The sequence below is a fragment of the Peromyscus maniculatus genome, chromosome 21 (assembly GCF_049852395.1).
Source record: "Peromyscus maniculatus bairdii isolate BWxNUB_F1_BW_parent chromosome 21, HU_Pman_BW_mat_3.1, whole genome shotgun sequence".
NCBI classification, from domain to species: domain Eukaryota; kingdom Metazoa; phylum Chordata; class Mammalia; order Rodentia; family Cricetidae; genus Peromyscus; species Peromyscus maniculatus.
The window spans coordinates 26,920,492-26,940,604 of NC_134872.1; the positions used below are offsets into that span (position 1 = coordinate 26,920,492).

General features: G+C 47.6%; 1 protein-coding gene across 3 annotated transcripts in view; it reads right to left on the minus strand.

Moving 5' to 3' along the window:
• Nucleotides 1–20,113, minus strand: part of Lrrc20 (leucine rich repeat containing 20) — a 102,895-nt gene that overhangs the window by 48,523 nt on the left and 34,259 nt on the right. The gene's annotated exons all lie outside the window — the stretch shown is intronic.

The following is a 20,113-nucleotide window of genomic DNA, read 5'->3' on the forward strand; positions in this document are numbered from 1 at the left end:
CGGTTGGGCTGGCCACAGACTGAGAAATGGGTGACCTGCCCATAAAAAGCACTACTGCCCAGCAATAAGAAAAAAATGCCATAGAGGTTGGGAGGTGGTGTGGTTGGTAAAGTGCTTGCCTCTCAGGTACAAGAGCCTGCATGTGATCCCCAGAACCCACAGGGAGGGGGGAAAAAAAGGCAGTCTGGTGACAGTGGTGTGCGCGGATGATCCCGGTTCTGGGGAGGTAGAGACAGGCTTAGCCTGGGACTCACCAGCCAACCAACCTAGCCTACTCCTGAGTTAAAGGCCAGGGAATGACCCCATCTCAAAAACGGGGGGGGGGGGTGCAAAAAAATGGATGGTAACCAAGAAACAACACACATGCACACAGAGAAATACCATAATATGGAAGAATCACGAAAACATGGTGCTGGCCAGGCGGCGGTGGCGCACGACTTTGATCCCAGCACTCGGGAGGCAGAGCCAGGCGGATCTCTGTGAGTTCGAGGCCAGTCTGGTGTATAGAGCGAGATCCAGGACAGGCACCAAAACAACACAGAGAAACCCTGTGGGCTGGGGTGGGGGTGGGGGACACGGTGCTGAGCCAAAGAAGCCGGTCATCAGCACCACCCATCAGCCTGACTCCATGTACGTGAAATGCGCAGGAGAGGCAAATCCACTCAGACAGGAAGCGACAGCTGCCGAGTGCACCGGGCTGCAGGGGAGAGGCGCAGGGGAGTGACGAGGAAGGGGCGGGTTTGTTTTCTCTTTCTGCAAAATGTGCTAAAATTGGACCGTGGCAGCAATTTTATACCTCCTTGGATACGATGAAAACCACTAACAGGATTTCCTCTCTCCTCCCTTCCTTCGTCTTCAGTGCCTCATGCCACATCGTAGGCCAGCCTCAGAGTCACCATGTGGCCAAGGATGACTCCGATCCTCCTGCCTCCACCTCCTAAGGGCTGGGGATACAGGTGTGCCTTATTACATCCCGTTTTACAAAGTGTTGGGGAAATCGAACCCAGTGCTTTGCATAGGCCGGGCAAGCACTCGGCCTGCTTTCAGCCACATGCCCGGCCTCGGGTGGTTCACGTCACATGGATGAACTACATCTCCATAAAACTGCACGCGCACGCAGAGAGACACATGAAGGACTGAGGCTATGTTATTAGGCTCTCCAGCTCTCCCCGGTGACTTAAGCTCCCTGAGCCTCGGTTTCCCCACTTGTTATAGAAAACAACAGGCCAGGCGGCGGCGGTGGTGCATGCCTTTAATCCCAACACGCGGGAGGTAGAGGCAGGCGGATCTCTGTGAGTTCGAGGCCAGCCTGGGCTACAGAGTGAGTTCCAGAAAGGTGCAAAGTTACACAGAGAAACCCTGTCTCGTAAAATTAAAAAAAAAAAATAAAAAATAAAAAAAATAAAAAATAAAAAAAAAAAGAAAGAAAGAAAGAAAGAAAGAAAGAAAGAAAGAAAGAAAGAAAGAAAGAAAGAAAGAAAAGAACAACAATGGTATCGGACAGGCAGCTGCCATGAAGAGGAGCCGGGATAAAAATCTCCACTCACAAAGGGCCCAGCAGATACATGGCTAGCGTGTTACAGTGCCACCCGCCCCGCACCCACGCCCACCTCTACCCTCCCTCCTCACTGTTCAAACCCTCTCTATACTTCAAGGCTGGCTCCCTCCAGGTCTCTTCTGGGAATCATTCCAGAAGCTTCCTTGTTGCTGGCCATTGCCTTCTGAGCCCCTGGGACTTTCTCCAACTGTGGCGGCACTGTCACATCTCTTCTCCACAGAAGCCTGGCTCTCTCAGGTGGCCACGCATCTGCAGACGGGTCCAGGATAAATATGCAAGTGCCATAACAATCCCATGTGCCAGCAATAAAAATATATGGATTTCTATTCCTTGTTGTTTGTCTTTTATGTGGCACTGGGAGCTGAACCTGGGGCCTTGGGCTGGCTAGGCAGGTGCTCTACCACTGTGCCATATTCCCAGTGGAAGGATGTGGCTTTTAAAGGTCCTATTCCTAATAGCAAAAAAAAAAAAAAAAAAAACACAAGTCACGTGGAAATGACCATATAATAATCACGATTATTCCTCACATAGTAACTGAAGCGCTTCTCAAGCCACTGTCCCACAGAATCTCTACTTTTGTTCCAAGTCCCAGTCAGATGTCACGGGCTCCACGAAGCCTCTCGCTGCCCTAAGCGGCTGCTCCTCCAGCCAGAGCCTCACGCAATGCCACTGAGACCGCTTAACCCGAGGTTTTATTAACACCTTTTTATGTCTGTTTTTAGATATTTTTAGGTTTGTATGTGAAGACAGACGGGATGTTCGTTGGTCACAAGAAAAGATATTAAACGATGTTGCTTTTTAAAAAGAGATTTTATTTGACTCCCAAGGTCTGCATATGTGTGTGTGTCTTTGTGTATGTACATGCACAGATGTGCAGGTGCCCAGGGAGAGCAGTCAGTAGTGGGGGTCAGATCCACTGAAGCCGGAGTTACAGATGGTTGTGATCCACCCCACCTGGGTGTCTGAATGAGCAGCAAAGGCTCTTAACCATTCACTGAGCCACTTTCCCAGTCTGTGTTGTCTTTTGTTTGTTAGTTTTCGAGACACGGTTTTTCTATGCAGCCCTGGCTGTCCTGGAACTCACTCTGTAGACCAGGCTGACCTCGAAAGAGATCCACCTCCCTCTGCCTCCCAAGAGCTGGGATTAAAGGTCTGAGTCTCCACTACCCAGCTCCATGATGCCTTTTTTTAGAGAAAAATTTTAATAGAATGTCTGCTTTGTTTTCTACTCAAATCCCATCTCTCACCGAGTAAACAGAATGATCTGAAAAATAATGCAGGGTAACAGTCACTTCAGAAGTCGCATTGATTAAGAGAGGCCAAAGGAGAAACATCATGAAAGGAAAATGTTAAATGCAGAAGGTTTTGCACAGAAGAAAACATGTCATAATTGAACAATGCTAATGGAAGCCTCACAAATAAACCAGGGAAGGGAAGTGTTCATCAGCTCCCTCACTTAATAGCTTAGGAAAAACAAAAAAAGACTCACCTAAGACTCAAAATTTTTATCTTCACCAGAAAAATCAGAACTAATCGGAGATAATATCTATGTAACCTCTTAGACGAAGGTATCTTTTGAAACCTAGGGAGCATAGAAGACAGGGACAGGGACAAGGGGCAGGGCAGAAACTGCATAAAAGATAGACCACTGAATATTAAAAAAAAAAAAAAAAAAAAAGCCGGGCGGTGGTGGTGCACACCTTTAAATCCCAGCACTTGGGAGGCAGAAGCAGGTGGATCTTTGTGAATTTGAGGCCAGTCTGGTCTACAGAATGAGTTCCAGGCCAGCCAAGGCTATACAAAAAAACTCTTGTCTCAGAAAAGCAAAAGCAAACAAGAAAAATAAATCTTCTAAAGAAAATAAGGCAAACAATGTATTATGCAAGAGTCTATAAATAAGATAAAGAAAATGAGCCGGGCAGTGGTGGTACACACCTTTGATCCTAGCACTCAGGAGGCAAAGCCAGGCGAATCCCTGTGAGTTCAAGGCCAGCCTGGTCTACAGAGCGAGATCCAAGACAGGCACCAAAACTACACAGAGAAACCCTGTCTCAAAGGAAAAAAAAATAGAAAATGAAAATGCTTAAGACAATAGTATAAAGAAAAATTAAGACTAATCAATAACAAATAGAACATAAGACAGTTAGTTACAAAGGGAAAACACGAGTCATAAACAAATACACATGCCCTCACATGGATTGCAAGCTGCTCTCCAGAAGATTGTTGCTTTATAAATCTACTGAACAGCAGCAGCATGCTTTAAAAACATACCTTGCTATTATGATCAAGGGAAACGGTCTTCCTGGGTCTAATCTGCAATGCTTTGGGTAATGAGACTAATTACGTTTCATAGTCAATTAACCATCTTTATTCCCCCTGTGGAGCACCCTGTTCACATCTTTGGTTATTTTGTTCGGTGTGCTGGAGGGTTTTCACTGAAAGCCTGGTAAAGCTCCTTCATCGGGAACTGTCAACCCACACCTGCTGGTAACTTTCACATTTAATAGTTCACACTTTCCCAACGTCAGAGTTCACACCACGCTTTCCAAATTTTATAGTTCACATTATAGAGGTTAGATATTTGCTGTCTCTTTCTCTTTTTTAGTTCAGGGCTGGCTTCTACCTCACTGTATAGCTGAGCATGATCTTGTATTTCTGATCCTCCTGCCTCTGCAGATGGGTGCCACCATGCCTGGTTTTATGTTATGCCAGGGATGGAACCCAGGGTTTTATAGGTGCTAGGCAGGACTCTACCTACATCTCGAACCCCAAGATTAGCAATTTTTTAAAAAAATAAGATATTAACATTAAGCTGAATGTGAAGGTGTGTGCCTGTAATCTCAACTACTTGGGAGACCATTTGAGCCTCGCCATCAGGATAACACAGCAAGGTGGTGTCTCAAAAAAAATTTTTTTTTCTATGTACACAATAGTTTCAACCAGATAAAAAGTATACAGGCTTGGGAAAAACAATCTGAAGAAAAATAACCAGAGTGCTAACAGCAATTATTTCAGAATATTTGGTTGTTTGTTACCATAAACAATCACAGTGCTTGTTTTACATAAGTAAAATATTACTATTGTATTTATACAAAACAATTTGTCAAATGCGGTATATACAGTGATGCTTTGAGGACAGAAAAATACATGATTACAAAATGAACTTTCATGGGGGAAAAAACCTGGCAAATTTGAAGATAAACTACGCAGCCACTTTCTCGTCAGTAAGACTAAACGAGGCAGAGGGTGAAGCCGGCAGAGTCGATAGGCAGGAAAAAACAAGGCCTGCCTGAATCATCCTGGAGCAGTCTGGGTAATCACTCCTCCAAAGTGTCTGAAACTGGCGGTGTTTAGCCTCCATCCCGCCATCTAGGTGGCATTCTCAATTGGCGCAGACTTGAAAGCCTATTCAGGAAGACCTGAATGATTTGAATAAGAGCATCCAGGAAGATGGCATTAGTGCTAAGGCAGACAGAATGACTTATAATGAGGCACTTTTAGACAACGCCACAGTGGAGTTACGAGAACTGCCCATTACCATATCCAAAAACATGCACTGCTATATGCCACCAGAAAGAACAGAGCCATTGGACAGGATTACAAAAACGGCACTCTCAGGGAAATTTGTTGATTGTGGAAACCAGGAGTGGAATCGATCGACTTTCGATCTGTCTTTGCTTGTGTAACTGTGTAACAGTTTCCTCCGGGAAGCCACTTAAGCAGGAAGGTAGAAAACTCGAAAGAGCTTCAGGAAGTCCCTGAAACCAGCCAGATTCACGAAGCCCCTCCCTACCAGAGCAAGCAGTAAAAGCTGAAAGTCCTTCTCAGGAAAAGCTCTGCTCAGCTGCAAAGAAGACTCACAGACAAGCAGAGCTGCAAGGAGACTGAGACCCGACCAACTCCCTGGAGGAAGCAGAAACCAGCAGAGCAGCCTGGAAGCCGTGTAGCTCAGTGGCAACTGGAAAGGACACTCTCCAACCTGCTGGGCAGCCTGCGGGCTGTGCAGCATGCTCCAGGTTTCCCAGCTTCTGTGAGCTGTGTGTCACCCACGTAGGGTGGGCCTTGGTGATACATCTGTCTTTGAGTCATTTCTGCTCCCTATAGGTAACCCTTCAAACCGCACTCCTGTGAGTCACCCCAGAAGAAACGCATTTGGTTCACCAAGCTGGACTCTGGGGGTATCTGTACTTTGATCTGTCATGAGTTCCCTATCTGGGGTGAGTAGACATGTGTCGTGTCACCCCAGGAAAGGCATCTGTCACACAACTGCCAGTTTCCTACACCTTTGGTTAAGTCTAACCGTGATGTCTTTGTGGGTTTCTATCTGCTGATGGCACCATTATTACTGGCATTCTCCATCTGTTTGCAGGTCCAGGGCGCCTGCCTCTGTTGGGACAGGATTAGGGAGCCAGGGCACCAAAGGAGAAGGACCATCCAGGAATTAGGTCCCGGGATCACTTTGACATGCCATTCTAAATAGACAGGAACCCAGGATTGGGCATTGGGTGCTGGTGGCAAACAGAGCTGCTGGGCCTCAGAAACAGGGCACCAGGGCCAGCAAGATGGCCCAGTGGGTAAAGGAGAATGCAATACAAGCCTGATGGCCTGAATTTGAGCCTGGAACCTATGCAAGGGTAGAAAGAAAGAAGTATTTCTTGCCAAGTTGTCCTAAGATCTCCACCTGGGTTCTGTGGAACAGTCTTCTATCTGAAGCAAGTGTTTATAAATATGTCTATAAACATTAAACTTTACAAAATTATTTTTTGAAACGGGGTCTCGTGTATCCCAGGATGACCTTGAACTTGCTATGTAACTGAAGTTGGCCTTGAACTCCCTAAGCTCTTGCCTGAAGTTGGCCTTGAACTCCCTAAGCTCTTGCCTCTATCTTCCAAGTGCAAGGATTACAGGCACATGACACAGTGCCCAGTGTGTAGAGTGGATTCCACTTCTGTATCATTTGATAGATTTTTTTTTTAAATGTAACTTGGTAATTTGTTAACGTCTTAGTCACTGTTCTGTTGCTGTGAAGAGGCACCATGACCAAGACAACTCTTATAAATAAAAGAAAGCATTTAACTGGGGGCTTGTTCACAGTTTCAGAGGTTTAGTCCAGTATCATCATGGCAGGGAGCATGGCAATTTGCAGGCAGGCACCAGAGAAGTAGCTGAGACTAACTACATCCTGATCCACAGGCAGAGAGAGAACCTGGGCCTGGCCTGGGGTTTTGAAACCTCAAAGCCCATCCCAAGTGACATACTTCTTCCAACAAGGCCACACCCCCAATCCTTCTAATCCTTTCAAACAGTGCCTCTCCCTGGTGACAAAGCATTTAAATACATGAGCCTACGGGAGCCATTTTTATTCAGACCACCACACTTATCATTTTGTAATATTGTGTGTGCCTGTGATATATATGTGCATGTGGGTGAGTGTGCATGTGTAGAGGCCAGAGATCAATGCTGGGTGTCTTCTGCAATCCCTCTTCACCTTATTTTTTGAGACAGGGTCTCTCAGTGAATCTCAGCGGTCACTGTTTTGGACAGAATGGCTAGCCAGAGAGCCCCGGCGATCTGCTTATCTCCACCCTCCTCCACACTAGGGTTATTGACACATAACTACGTCTGGCTTTTATGTGAGTGCCGGGAATCAAACTCAAGTCCTTGGCTTGCACAGCAAACACTTGGACCTGCTGAGCATCTCCCCACCCCATAATCTTTCTCTTTTTAATGAAATTTAAGGTAAAAAGGATAAAGAGAACGGAGAAAAGCAGACCCACAACAGACAGACAGGAATAGTACAGCAGGATCCAGGCAGCAGCTGTGAGGCAGGGGTTTCAGCATCTGGCACCGGTGAAGGACTGTACAATGGGCCATTGATCCCCAAAGTGAGGGAAATGATCACAATCAAAGAAGAGACACAAAGCCATTCAAGTGATTTCCAAGGCTCTTCAAAGCTGCCTGTCACCCTGAGCAGAACAGCCCAGAAATGGCCAGCCCACATCCCGCTCCTCATGCCTGTACATTCCCAGAACATTCTACTGTGCAGCTATTCCCTCCACACTGAAATACTTCCTCCTGGAGGAAGGGAGCAGGCTGGGAAGAGACCTGAGGTTCAAATGCTCATATAGATAAGCTTGTCGAGACGGCTCGGCAGGTAAAGGCATTTGCCACCAGTTCTGACAACCTAGTTTGATCCTGAGTTTGACCTGGTGGAAGGAGAGAATCAGTCCCTGCACGTTGTCCCGGTCTCCATACATATGCTGCGGCATACATGCACCTATACACACACACACACACACACACACACACACACACACACACACACACAAATGAATGAATGTTCATTCACTGGGCGGTGGTGGCGTACACCTTTAATCCTAACACTTGGGAGGAAGAGGCAGGCAGAACTCTGAGTTCAAGGCCAGCCTGGTCTACAGAGTGAGTTTCAGGACAGCCAGGACTATACAGAAAAACCCTGTCTTGAAAACAAACAAATAAAAAAGTTAAAAAAAAAAAGGTGTAATTTTTTAAAAGGAAGCTCAAAAAGTTACAAGATTCACAGAGGTCCTCTCCAAGGTTATATACTCAGTAAAAGCCGCGGGGAGAGGAGAGTTCAATGGAGATGCCTGCAGCCTGGGCACAAGGATGCTGGTTCGGAAGGATGCAGGTTTAGGATGCAGTTCTCTTCTGTGGCATCACCCATGTTGGGGTGGGCATTCTGGAGACACAGCTGCCTTTGAGTCATCCACGCTCCTCTAAGCCATCCTGACACACTCACGATGTCACTAAGGTGGCCTTGAGCAAAACCATTCCTTTGATCTCCAGTCAGGGTCCTTTCTGGGGTGAGCAGACACTTCTTTCATGTCTCCCCAGAGGAAGTCACCGGGTAGACCCCAACATCCCACCACCGTTACGGTCGATCTTGACCGTCACCTGATGGGCTTGCTGGGTGCCTAGAACTAGTAAACACACCCGAAGCATGACATCCAACGCGTTGGCAGAGATCCCAGAGAGGATCGATGAGGGGAAGACAGGCTCCGATGTGGGCAGCTCTAGCCCAGGGCTGGATGCGTGGATGGAATCAAAGGGAAAGCCAAAAGCTACTAGCTCAGCTGTCAGTCCTCCCTTCTCCCCGTCCCCAGAATCAGCGGCTCTGCCATGTCTCCCCCATCAGGATGCTCTGAAGCCATCACCCAAATAGGTCAGTCCTCCGTCTACTTATTTATGTCAGGTATTTTCTCACTGAAAATGATACGAGGGCCCCGGTTGTGATCGGTGTTATTCATTAAGCGGCGCAATGTTATTCATTAAGCGGCGCTGTCTACCTTGCGAGAAAAGCGACGAGGCACAACGAAACCCACTGTAAGAGTTTATTAAGGGAAGGGAACAGAGGGCATGTGCTTAGGCCTATGGAAGATCGTGCAGGGAGAGAGAGAGAGAGAGAGAGAGAGAGAGAGAGAGAGAGAGAGAGAGAGAGAGAGAGAGAGAGAGAAAGGATAGATGGAACCTGCTTTTTTATAGGTTCCTCCTGCACTCGCGCATATGGGCTTACGTAGCTACGCCACACATGCGCATAGATTACGTGATCACACTGCGCGCAAATTATGTGATCACGCAGAGCATGGATTACGTAGGACGTAAGGCCCTGGGATGACGAAGCCTCTTGCTTGGTTACTGGACAGCACAAGTGCGGGTCATGTAGCTGGGGGAGGGGCCAGGAATTCCAACAATCAGAGCGGGCATCAGGCACAGATTTGCAGAGAGGTAGGGGATGCACATGGGTGCTGGGGTGGAGATGGGGGTGTCTACCCACCTTCTTCAATTCATTTTCTCCACTTCTGCTACAACCTCAAAAGGGGGAAGCAGCAGCCACAAATGAGAATTCACTCCAGTTTGGGCCACTGATCCAAGAACCTGATTTTCATTTTTTTTTCACATCATTTGCAAAAGGCCAGCCAGTCACAGCCCACCTAAACCTATCAATCCTTGGGCGCAGTCTTTCTGAGAGACCTGTTCCTGTTTCCACACAACTGGCCGATTCTGGCTCTCAGCCAGGAGGCTCACACCGGCTCTGCCGTTTCCTGATGGCAACCAGCTGGTGACTCACGCTTAGCTGGTAACCCAGGGCCCCTGAGAGTGTGTGTCTCTCTCACTCTGTTCGCTCTCAGTCAGCCAGCACCCCACAGTTTGGGAGAGCTCAAAGCTGTCACTATTCACTAGCAAAGTAGCTCCCTGTCAGCTGCCGCAGCCCCCGGGAGAGCTTCCTCTTCACCTTCTAGCTGTCACTCCCACACAGATGAAATTCTCCTTGTTTCCTTTTGTTGTGGGTCCATTAATTCTCGGGGGCAAGACAATTAACCAACAGGAAGGGAAGAAAAGTCTCTCTTACTCCACTCTTCCAGCCTGCTTTAAGCCACAGACCAAGTCTCTGAAGCTGCCTGTGGCCAACTGATGGAAGTCACTGGGCCACCCATCCTGACCCTGCAAGGATGCCAAGGGCTAGGGATGTCACCCCAACACCTGCTTCTCTCGTCTACCCTCCATTGGCCGTTGAGGCTCATCTAAGCGCCAGGCCCTCATCTAGTGGCACCACATCTTGTCCCCACCCTGTGACTTTGTTACCATTGTTCCCAGGGACTCCATCTGTACCGTGCATGCCTACCAGAGGCGTAGGGTGCCTCGTCAGGGCACTCTGGCTGCCACTGACAGCAGAGGTCACTGTGGAGAATTCCTTCAACAGGTCCACTGGACCTGAGGCAAACACGCCTCATTCCAGCTGTATGACCAGCCGCTACCAGCACAGAGCATCATCCCTGCTGAGGGAAGAAGTCACGATCTCAGGACAAGAACGTGAATATCCAGGGACTCAGCCATCCTGGAACAAACCTCTACCTTGTCCGGTCATCTTCCCATCAGTACACAAGAAGCAATATTCTGGGAGTTTATGGTTTTAGGGGTGGTGACTGTATGGCCGTAAGTAATATCACTTTTATTTCTTCAGAGATGCCAACCCCCTCCACACGAGGAAACCACTACTGAGTGACTTTTTCCAGGGCTAGGGAGTAGCTTGGTGGGAGAGTGCTTGCCTCACATGGTTCAATCGCCAGGACCCCCCCCCCAACACACACACACACACACACACACACACACACACACACACACACACGAGTGTCTCTTTCACTGTCCCCTGTTCCTTAGCTTGGGGACAGGTGTTGAGCTAGGAGTTGGGGGTAGGGGATCTGGACTCAGGTTAGGCAGACAAAGTCTCTATTCATTTTCTTTTTTAAAGATTTTAGTACATTTATTTGTAGTTTTGTTTGTTTGTTCGTTTTTTGAAACACGGTCTCTCCATGTAGCTCTGGCTGGCCTGCAACTCCCGATGTACACCAGGCTGGCCTCAAACTCACAGAAAACTCCCTGCCACTGGCCCTCCACACTCTGCTCAAGTGCTGGGATCAAAAATAAAGGCCACCATGCCAGGCTTATTACATTTATATTTGAGGGGAGTTGGGTACCTGTGTGGAGGTCAAAGGGTAATTTGTGGGAGTTGGTTCTTTTGTTCCACCCCAGGGGTTCTGGGGGCCAGACTTAGGTCTATCAGGCTTAATGCCTTTACCAGCTAAGCCACCTTGCTGGCCCAGGAAGTCTGCATTCCAAGCCCTCTGCTATACCACCTGCTTCGGTCAAGGCTATGCCCAGGCACCCACCTCTAGCTCAGGCAGACGGAAAGGAATGAATTTCCCAGTTCCCACCGGGAAACTGTAGCTGTGGCTACCACCTCCTGGAGGCTTCTCCAGTTCAAAGGATATGATCCCAAGGCTCAGCACTTTCTGAGGAAAGGCCCTCAGGCTTCCCCGGCTTTCTGCTCTCCTGGAGTTTTTCTGAAGTCTTAATTTAGAGGCTGAGCACACTCTACGCTGACCGTGGTTTTATGCGGAATTAAAAGGTCCCCACAAGCTAAGCCAAATTCAAACGTTGGGTCTTTGGTTATGGGAACGCATGGCATTGGTTCCAGAAGATATGGCCAGGATGTGGATGGTCATCAGGCACAATTAAGAACAAGTTAAAGGGTCTTCAACCAGGAAAGGGCCAATGTGGGCTGCAGCTAGAATGGCATCCTCAGGAGGGGGTTCCAACGCTGGGGAATGTAGCTCAGTGGTAGAGTACTTGATCAGCATGCACGAAGTACCAGCTTAATTTCCAGTGGCAGAAAGAAAGAAACAATCCTGCAAACACTGAGTTAAGAGTGCTCTGGTAACACCTTTGGCCGAGGAAATGGCTCACCCGGTAAAGGCACCAGCCACCACAGCGGAAGACCCAAGTTCAATCCCCAGGACCCACATGTTGGAAAGGGGAAATCAACTCCTGGGAGAGTTGTCCTCTGGCTTTCATATGCACAATGTAGCATGTGCACCCCCCCCTCCAACACAAAATTAATAAATAAAAATGTAATTTGAAGTTTTTCGAAAAGAAGAGGATCCCATGCTCTGGGGGCCTCCAATGAGACAGGATGGGTTAAAAGTTCACCAGGTCATAAAGGAAGTGAGGAAGGACAAACCCCATAATATGAGAGCCAGGCCAGGGTCAGCAGAGAGGGTTCCTCTAGCAGATGGGGGCTGCGCTGTTGAGCTCAAAGGTCCCATTCAACCCAGTGAAACACGTGCTGCTGATAGCACTGAACACTGGTGCTGGGGTGTATGAGCTCAGTTCCCATGACCATCTGTGAGTCTCCCTCAATGGGAAGAAGACTAGGGCTGGGTTGCCAGGTAGATCGTCCACTATCACTCGGGTCAGACAAAGGGGCTAATAAATCAGCATGGAGATTCCAGACCAGAGATTTGAGCAGGGGGCAACCAACAGAGCCGTTTGCTCAAGACTTCCCCAATATTACTACGGAGAGTCATCCGTCCTCTCACACTGGGATGCTGAGTCACCCTAAATTCAGGCTAGTTGATGGAGACTGGTTCAGAGAGAAGAGGGCAAGGCAACCTAGGACTCTCTCCAAAGAGACCTCCACCTTCCAGGTCAGCCTTCTCTGGTTCCCCGGGCTTCACCTTGCCCCATAAATGCTCAGAGATGAAGGAGCCCTGTTCAAATCCTGAGCTACCTGGTGGCGCTTATCCACAGATCTCTACCAAGGAGCCGAGGAGGCAGGTAGGTCATGAACCACCAGGGTCAACCCTGGGCCCCTCCATCAGTACTGGAGCACACCTGGACTTCAAGGCTCTTCCCCAGTACTCCCAGCTGCACCTACCCGAGTCTCAAGAGAGAAGCAGGTCCTTGTAAGACCGCACTGGTGAGCATCAGGTATAATTATCCGTGTAATTACATGTACTGCGAGAAGGCTGAAATGCACACCCCAAACCTCTAATCAAAACAGTACTTAGTGTTAATAAAGGAGCCTTCTATTCCAAAGGCCCCGGTGCTTTATGAAAGGCTAGCCAATATATTCATTCCAGTGAGTACCTGCTGATATGTAATGGTGGGCAGAAACAGGTCCAAGTAAACAAAGTCCAAGAAGCAGGCAGAGTGGCCAGCTACAAGTCGGATGTGCGGGGGCTGGAGAGATGATGGTTCAGTGGTTAGGAGCACTGACTGCTCTTCCAGAGGACCCTGGTTCAAGTCCCAGAACCCACATGGCAGCTCACAACTGTCTGCAATTCCAGTTCCAGGGGACCCAACATCCATGGCAAAACACAGACACACATAATTTTAAAAAAAAAAAAAATAGTCGCGTGTGCTGAGCAGAGAATGCCCTGGGAAAGACATCTGAGTTGGTAGACTGCTTGCCTAAAATGCAGGAAGCCCCGGGGTTCAATCCCCAGCACGCATAAACTGGGTGCAGTGGTGCACAATTCCAGCTCTCAGTAGACAGAGGTAGGAAAAGCAGAGGTTCGAGGTCATCTTCAGCTACATAGTGAGTATGAATCCCGCCTGGGCTACACGAGACCCTGTCTCAAAACACAGGAAAAAAGACAGTGCTTCTAACAAGGGGCAAGAAGAGAGTCCTGACTCCTGAAAGTTGTCCTCTCTGACCCCCACACCACACCAATACATTTATTTTTTTTTTACTAAAAAGAAAATAAAAAATTTAAAAAGAACCCATTTTCAGAGTTGCAGCTATTTCAGAGTTCGGGGCTGGGGTGGGGGTGGAGAGCACAGAGGGTGTTTTAGAGCAGGGAACACGCTGCCTGGTATTGCCATGGTGGGTACACACCATCACACATTCGCTCAAACCTAGAGAATGCACAGTTTCTCGAGTGAACCACGGGGGACATAAAGATGCCGTGGGATGCAGGGTCAGCAGTTAACCACGTAACAGCTGTGATGGCTAAGGCGACCCGCTTGGCAGAATTTCCTAGGAGAAAAAGCTCTGGGCGAGTCTGTGAGAGCGTCTGTAGACTAGGTTAAGTAAGGTGGGAAGGCCCGCCCTTAACCAAGGCCTGGGGTCCTGGGCTGAATAAAGAGACAAAAGGCAAGCTTTGGACCAGTGTTCCTCTCTTTCTGCTCTTGGTTGTGGATACAACGCGATCAGCAGCCTCAAGCTCATGCTGCCGTGATGGACTGTATCCTCAGACGTGACTAAGGAAGGCCTCTCTTCTTGAGCACTTCTGGTAGGTATTTTGCACAGCAATAAGAAAGGTAAGCGACCAATGGACCACGCTGGCTGGTGATGTGAATCAGGAAGGAGGCTGAGGGGAGACGGGTTTGTGGAAACTCCAATTCCTCTTCCATTCTGCTGCAAACTTAAAACTGCACTTTTAAAAAAAAAATCTCGCCGGGCGGTGGTGGCGCACGCCTTTAATCCCAGCACTCGGGAGGCAGAGCCAGGCAGATCTCTGTGAGTTCGAGGCCAGCCTGGGCTACCAAATGAGCTCCAGGAAAAGGTGCAAAGCTACACAGAGAAACCCTGTCTCGAAAAAGCAAAAAAAAAAAATAAAAATAAAAATAAATAAATAAATAAATAAATAAATAAATAAAATAAAAATCTTTTGTTTTTTAAACCAATGTAATCATGTTCGAGCTTGCTGTTCAGTGGCCTTGAATAAGGGCATGTGCTGGATAATCAAGCTCTAGAATGCTTGTATCTTGCCAAACTGAAGCTACGTACTTATTAGACACCTGCCCCCTACCCTTCCACCTGCTGCTGGCTCCCTGGAAAACGAGAAACTCAGAAACTTTTCTCCAGGCAGAAGCATTGCCATGGTTCCCGAGGCTCCTCTCCTGCAGGGCTCTGTCTAACATTAACGGCTGCCATAGATCACTGAAGCTGAGCGCCACGCTGTGCTGTGGGCCTGTTATCACCACAGTCACCACCAGCTCCGCTCTGTCAGAACAGCAGTGTGCTTACTTATCCCTAAACAGAAGAGGAAATGCTTGTTCAAGTCACATGACTTATTAAACAAAACAAAAAAAAAAATTAAAAAAAATCACAGGTCATTCAGATGGCTCACCAAGTTAAGGGGTCTGCTGCCAAACCCGATGACGTGAGTTCGATCCCCAAGACTCACATGGCGGAAGGAAAGAACTGACTTGTCCTCCGACCTATTTACGCACGCACGCACGCACGCACGCACGCACGCACACGCTACGATTTAAAAAGTAAAATAAGGTCCACAGAGAGAGCTCAGTGGGTCCTTGCGAGGACCTGAGTTCAGTCCCCTGAAAACACCTTGGAAAAAGGGCCAGGCATGGTGGCCCCTGCCTGTATTCCTGGCAATGGGGAAGTGGAAAAAGCCACATCCTTGAGGTTTGCTGGCGGCCTGGCCAGCCCACTCAGTAAGTTCCAGGTCCGGGTCTACAAGAGGACCCTGACTCAAAAAACCAAAAAGTTGATAGTGCCTGGGGAGTGACACTAAGCTTCTCCTCTGACCTGCACATGCACGCACACACCACGACAGACATAGACAGACACACACACCATGACAGATCGACAGATACAGACAAACTGACACACAAACACACCACAACCGACACAGACACAGACATACCACAACAGATGAACAGACACAGACATACCACAACAGATGAACAGACACATAGACATACTACAAAAAAACAAACACACAGTCATATCACAACAGACAGACACACAGACATACCACAACAAACAGACACAAACACAGACCACAACAGACAGGACTCAAACACACAGACACATAGACATACCACAACAGACAGACAGACAGACAGACAGACACACACACACACACACACACACACACACCTCACAACAGACACACAGACAGACACACTAAAGGATGTCACCCCAGAACTCATTAGCAGGGCAAATTCCCAGGCCCCTCTCCAGGCCTACAGGGGATGGAGCCCAGGTACCTGTGCTTTCAGTGACCCAAAGGGGTGTCTGGTGCCCAGTATGAGAATCACAGAGAACAGGTCTCCTTCCAGCTGTGGTGACTTTACCCTGGCAAACGCTAAGAGCGTGGTTAGACTGATGCTTTTTGGGAGCGGGGGAGAGGATTTAGCTGAGGCTGATCTTGAACTTCTGACCTTCCTGCCTCTGGTGCTAGGGTCAGGGGTACACCACCATACTCATTCTATGCAGTGCTGGGGATCAGACTCGAGACCTTGTACATGCTAGGCCTGCACGCTCCCACCCAAGCAGCATCGCCTGGAAAAGACACCAGAGTGCTGTTGGTTCCTCTTTGCTGGTGGAGGGACTTTGGTTTTAGTCATGGAAATTTCTGGTCTCATGTGAGCCTCCACACCAGACCATTTCAAGACAGAGACACCATCTCCTTGTTCTTTTCTCCTAACGTGTTTGTGTTTCTACCTCTCAAAGAGCCATGCATGGCCCCTGGCATGAAGGCGGCCCTGAACTTGGCACTCAGGAGGCCTATGCTTTCCTGCTGGTGTCTCTACTGTCAGCCATGGAGCTTCAGAGATCTCCTTGAGTCTTGGTATCTCATCTATGAAAGGGGTCTGGATGTGTGTGCACATGGGCCAGAGAACGTACCACATGCATGTATGGAGGCCAGAGGACAACTTTCAGAGTCAGTTCTCTCCTTCCACTACGTGGGTTTCAGTGACCCAACTCAGGATGTCAGGCTTGGCAGCAAGGGCTTTAGGCCGCTGAGCCACCAGCCCCAAATGGGGTTTGGATTATGTGACCTGGGGGTGTCACCCAGGCCAAGCATTGTATAACTCCATGATTCTACTATGCAAAGGCTGCCCTGTCCCTGCTTAGTCATGCTAGAACACACATGCTATCGGTGATGTGACAAGCAGCCTCTGTGTCACACAGCTGGAGAGCACAGAGCTGGGACCTGAGCCCAGAGTGGCCCAACCCAAGCCTGGGGTCTTTCCATAAAGTCCATTAGTCTATACAATACTGCCATGGTCAGAAGATAGTCTTGAAAGGGTTAAAAAAAAAAAGTAACAAAATAATGACTCACCTGGCCTAAGATTTTTTTTTTTCAATTAGAGTTACATGTAGCCCAGGCTACCCTCAAACTCCATATATAGTCAAGATTGCTTATACTCTTGATCCTTGGTTGATACATATATTCCAGGGCCTGGGGAGATGGCTCAGCTATTGCTCTTGCAGAGGACCCAGATTCGGTTCCCAGCATCCACATGGCAGCTCACAATCATCTGTAATTCCAGTTCCAATGGACCCAACTCTCTTCTGACCTCCAAGAGCACTGGGCATGCAAATGGTACACATACATACATGCAGGCAAGACACTCATACATAAAATAAAAATAATAAACCTAACCTGGATGTAGTGGAACATACTGTTAATCTCAGTAAACTGAGGCAGAGGCAGGTGGATCTCTGTGAGTTCAAGACCAGCCTGGTCTATATAGTGAGTTCCAAGACAGCCAGGGCTACCTAGTGAGACCCTCCCTGCCTCAAAAACAAACAAATAAATAAATCTAAATTTACAGAATATAATTTTAGTTAAGAAGAAAAAGAAGTAGAAGCAGCAGCAGCTGAGCAGTGTCTCACATGCCTTTAATCCCAGCACTCAGGAAGCAGAGGCAGGCGGATCTCTGTGAGTTCGAGGCCAGCCTGAGCTGTTACACAGAGAAACTCTGTCTTGAAAAACCAAAAAAAAAAAGAAAGAAAGAAAGAAAGAAAGAAAGAAAGAAAGAAAGAAAGAAAGAAAGAAAGAAAGAAAGAAAAAAAAAGTAAGTAACACTAACAGCATCGTCCTGGGGAAAGTGTTTCCTCCAGTGCCAAGAAGGCTGGGTAGGCAAAGAGTAAAGGTGTGGTTGGAATCTCCACTCCCTGCAGGGCCAAGTTCAGAGCATCACTGTGGAACAGTCATCAGCCCAGAGTTGTATTGATGCCCTTTGCATGACAAGGGCTAGGCACAGGCTTCCTGAATCTCATGAATGCTTTCTCACCAACTGTGATGCTTCGAAAGAAAATGGTCCCCAAAGGAAGTGGCACTATTAGGAGGTGTGGTTTTGCTAGAGTGGGTGTGGCCTTGTAGGAGGAAGTGTGCCATCGTGGGGGTGGGCTTTGGGGTCTCCTCTGCTCAGGATGACAGTGCACTTGTGTGGTAGACAGTTCACTTCCTGTTGCCTGTGGATCAAGATGTGGAACTCTCAACTCCTTCTCCAGCACCATGTCTGCCTGCATGCTGTCATGTCCCACCATGATAATAATGGACTAAACTTCTGAAACTGTAAAGCACCCAAATAAAACATTTTCCTTTGTGAGAGTTGCCATGGTCATGGTGTCGCTTCAAAGCAATTGAAACCCTAACTAAGAGAGAAGTTGAGACCAGAGACTGGGGTATTGCTATGATAGGCCTGGCCATGCTTTTGTCTGAAGGAATATGGACCTTGGGGCTGTGGATTAGAAAAACAGTTGGAAGCTTTAAGTGCTGTTTAATGGGCCATGTTAGTAGGAGCATGGACGACAGTGGTGCTGAGTGTGATCTGATGAACGGTGGGGGCCTGACTCAAGAGGTTTCAGAAGAGAAGAATTTTAGTATATTACCTAGAGATAGTTCTTGTGATAATTTGGTGAAGAATGTGGCTGCTTTTTGCCCTTGTCCCAAAAGTCTGCTTGAGGCTAATGTAAAGAGTTTTGGATTAACTGCATTGGCTAAGGAAATCTCAAACAGCCTAGTATAGACTCTGTTGTGTGGTTACGAGTGTTAACTCTAATGAAGATTTATAATGAAAAGGAGCAAGCTGAGCAAGGAAAAATACAGAATGTCTAATTTGCAGAGAAAAGGAGCACCAGGAGGTAGAATGGAGGTAAGTCCTGTGTTCAAGGAGATAAACAGATTAAGAAATGGACTAAAGGGACTAGTGACCTCAGGGCAAGACCCCACTCAGCTAAATTCCAACTTGTGAAAAGGAATTAAAGATCAGCTTAGAGCTAGGTGTGGTGGTGTATGACCTTAATTCCAGCACTCAAGAGGCAAAAGAAGTCGGATCTCTAAGTTCAAGGCCAGCTGGTCTACAGATCAAGTTCCGGAACAGCCAAGCTTAGGAAGTAAAGGAAACCATGGAAAACAGACAGCTGGTGAAGATGTAATTGAATGAGGAAGCCATGTTTCAGCCCCAGCAAGCATCAGAACTTGCCAGCTTCAGCCACATGGTTCTGGCTTTAAAGATAGAAGAAAGGGGCTGTGGAATTTGCCTCTGCAACTAAGGAAAGCTGCTGTGGCCAGGCATGTGTCAGGAGTGTCCCTTAATGGAAACCTAGAGAGGCCATTGCATAAAACTGTGATGTTGAAGCCTGGATTGCCTTGGAGACCCCAAGATGTGGAGACGCCAGAGCTGTGGGATACCTGTCAAGGAAAGCTGCTAACAGGAAGTGGAACCTGCCCAAGAGAAAGAAGTGTGCTGCAATCAACAAAACTGAAAGGAGTTTGGAAATCTGAAGAGTGTTTTGACATCAGACATAGCGATACAGAGTTTGGAGTTTGCCCAGATGGTTTTCAGTCTTGCTTTGGTCCAGTATTTTTCCTCACTATGCTCCTTTCTCTATGTTTTGGAATGGTAATGTATATCCTGTGCTATTATATGTTGGAAGTATGTGATTTGCTTTTTTATTTTGATTTTATAGTTTTGATTTTATAGGATTACTGTTAAAAAAATTGCATGTATCTCAGGAGAGACTTTAACTTTAGACTTTTAAATAAGTTTTGAGACTGTTATAGACTATGGGGATTATAAAGCTGAACTGAATGCATTTTTGCATTATGATATGAATACAAGCCTCTGGGAGCCAGGGAGTAGAATGTGGTGGTTTGAAAGAAAATGGTACCAAAGGGAATGGTACCGTTAGGAGGTGTGGCCTTTTTGAAGTAGGTGTGGAGTTGTAGGAGGAAGTATGCTATTGAGGGAGTGGGCTTTGAGGTCTCCTTTGCAAGTTATGCTCAGTGTGGGACAGTTCACTTCCTATTGCTTGCAGATCAAGATGTCGAACTCTCAGTTCCTTCTCCAGCACCATGTCTGCCTGCGATACGCCGTGTCCCGCCACGATGATAATGGACAAAACTTCTGAAACTGTAAGTCACCCCAATTAAAAACTTTCCTTTATAAGAGTTGCCATGGTCATGGTGT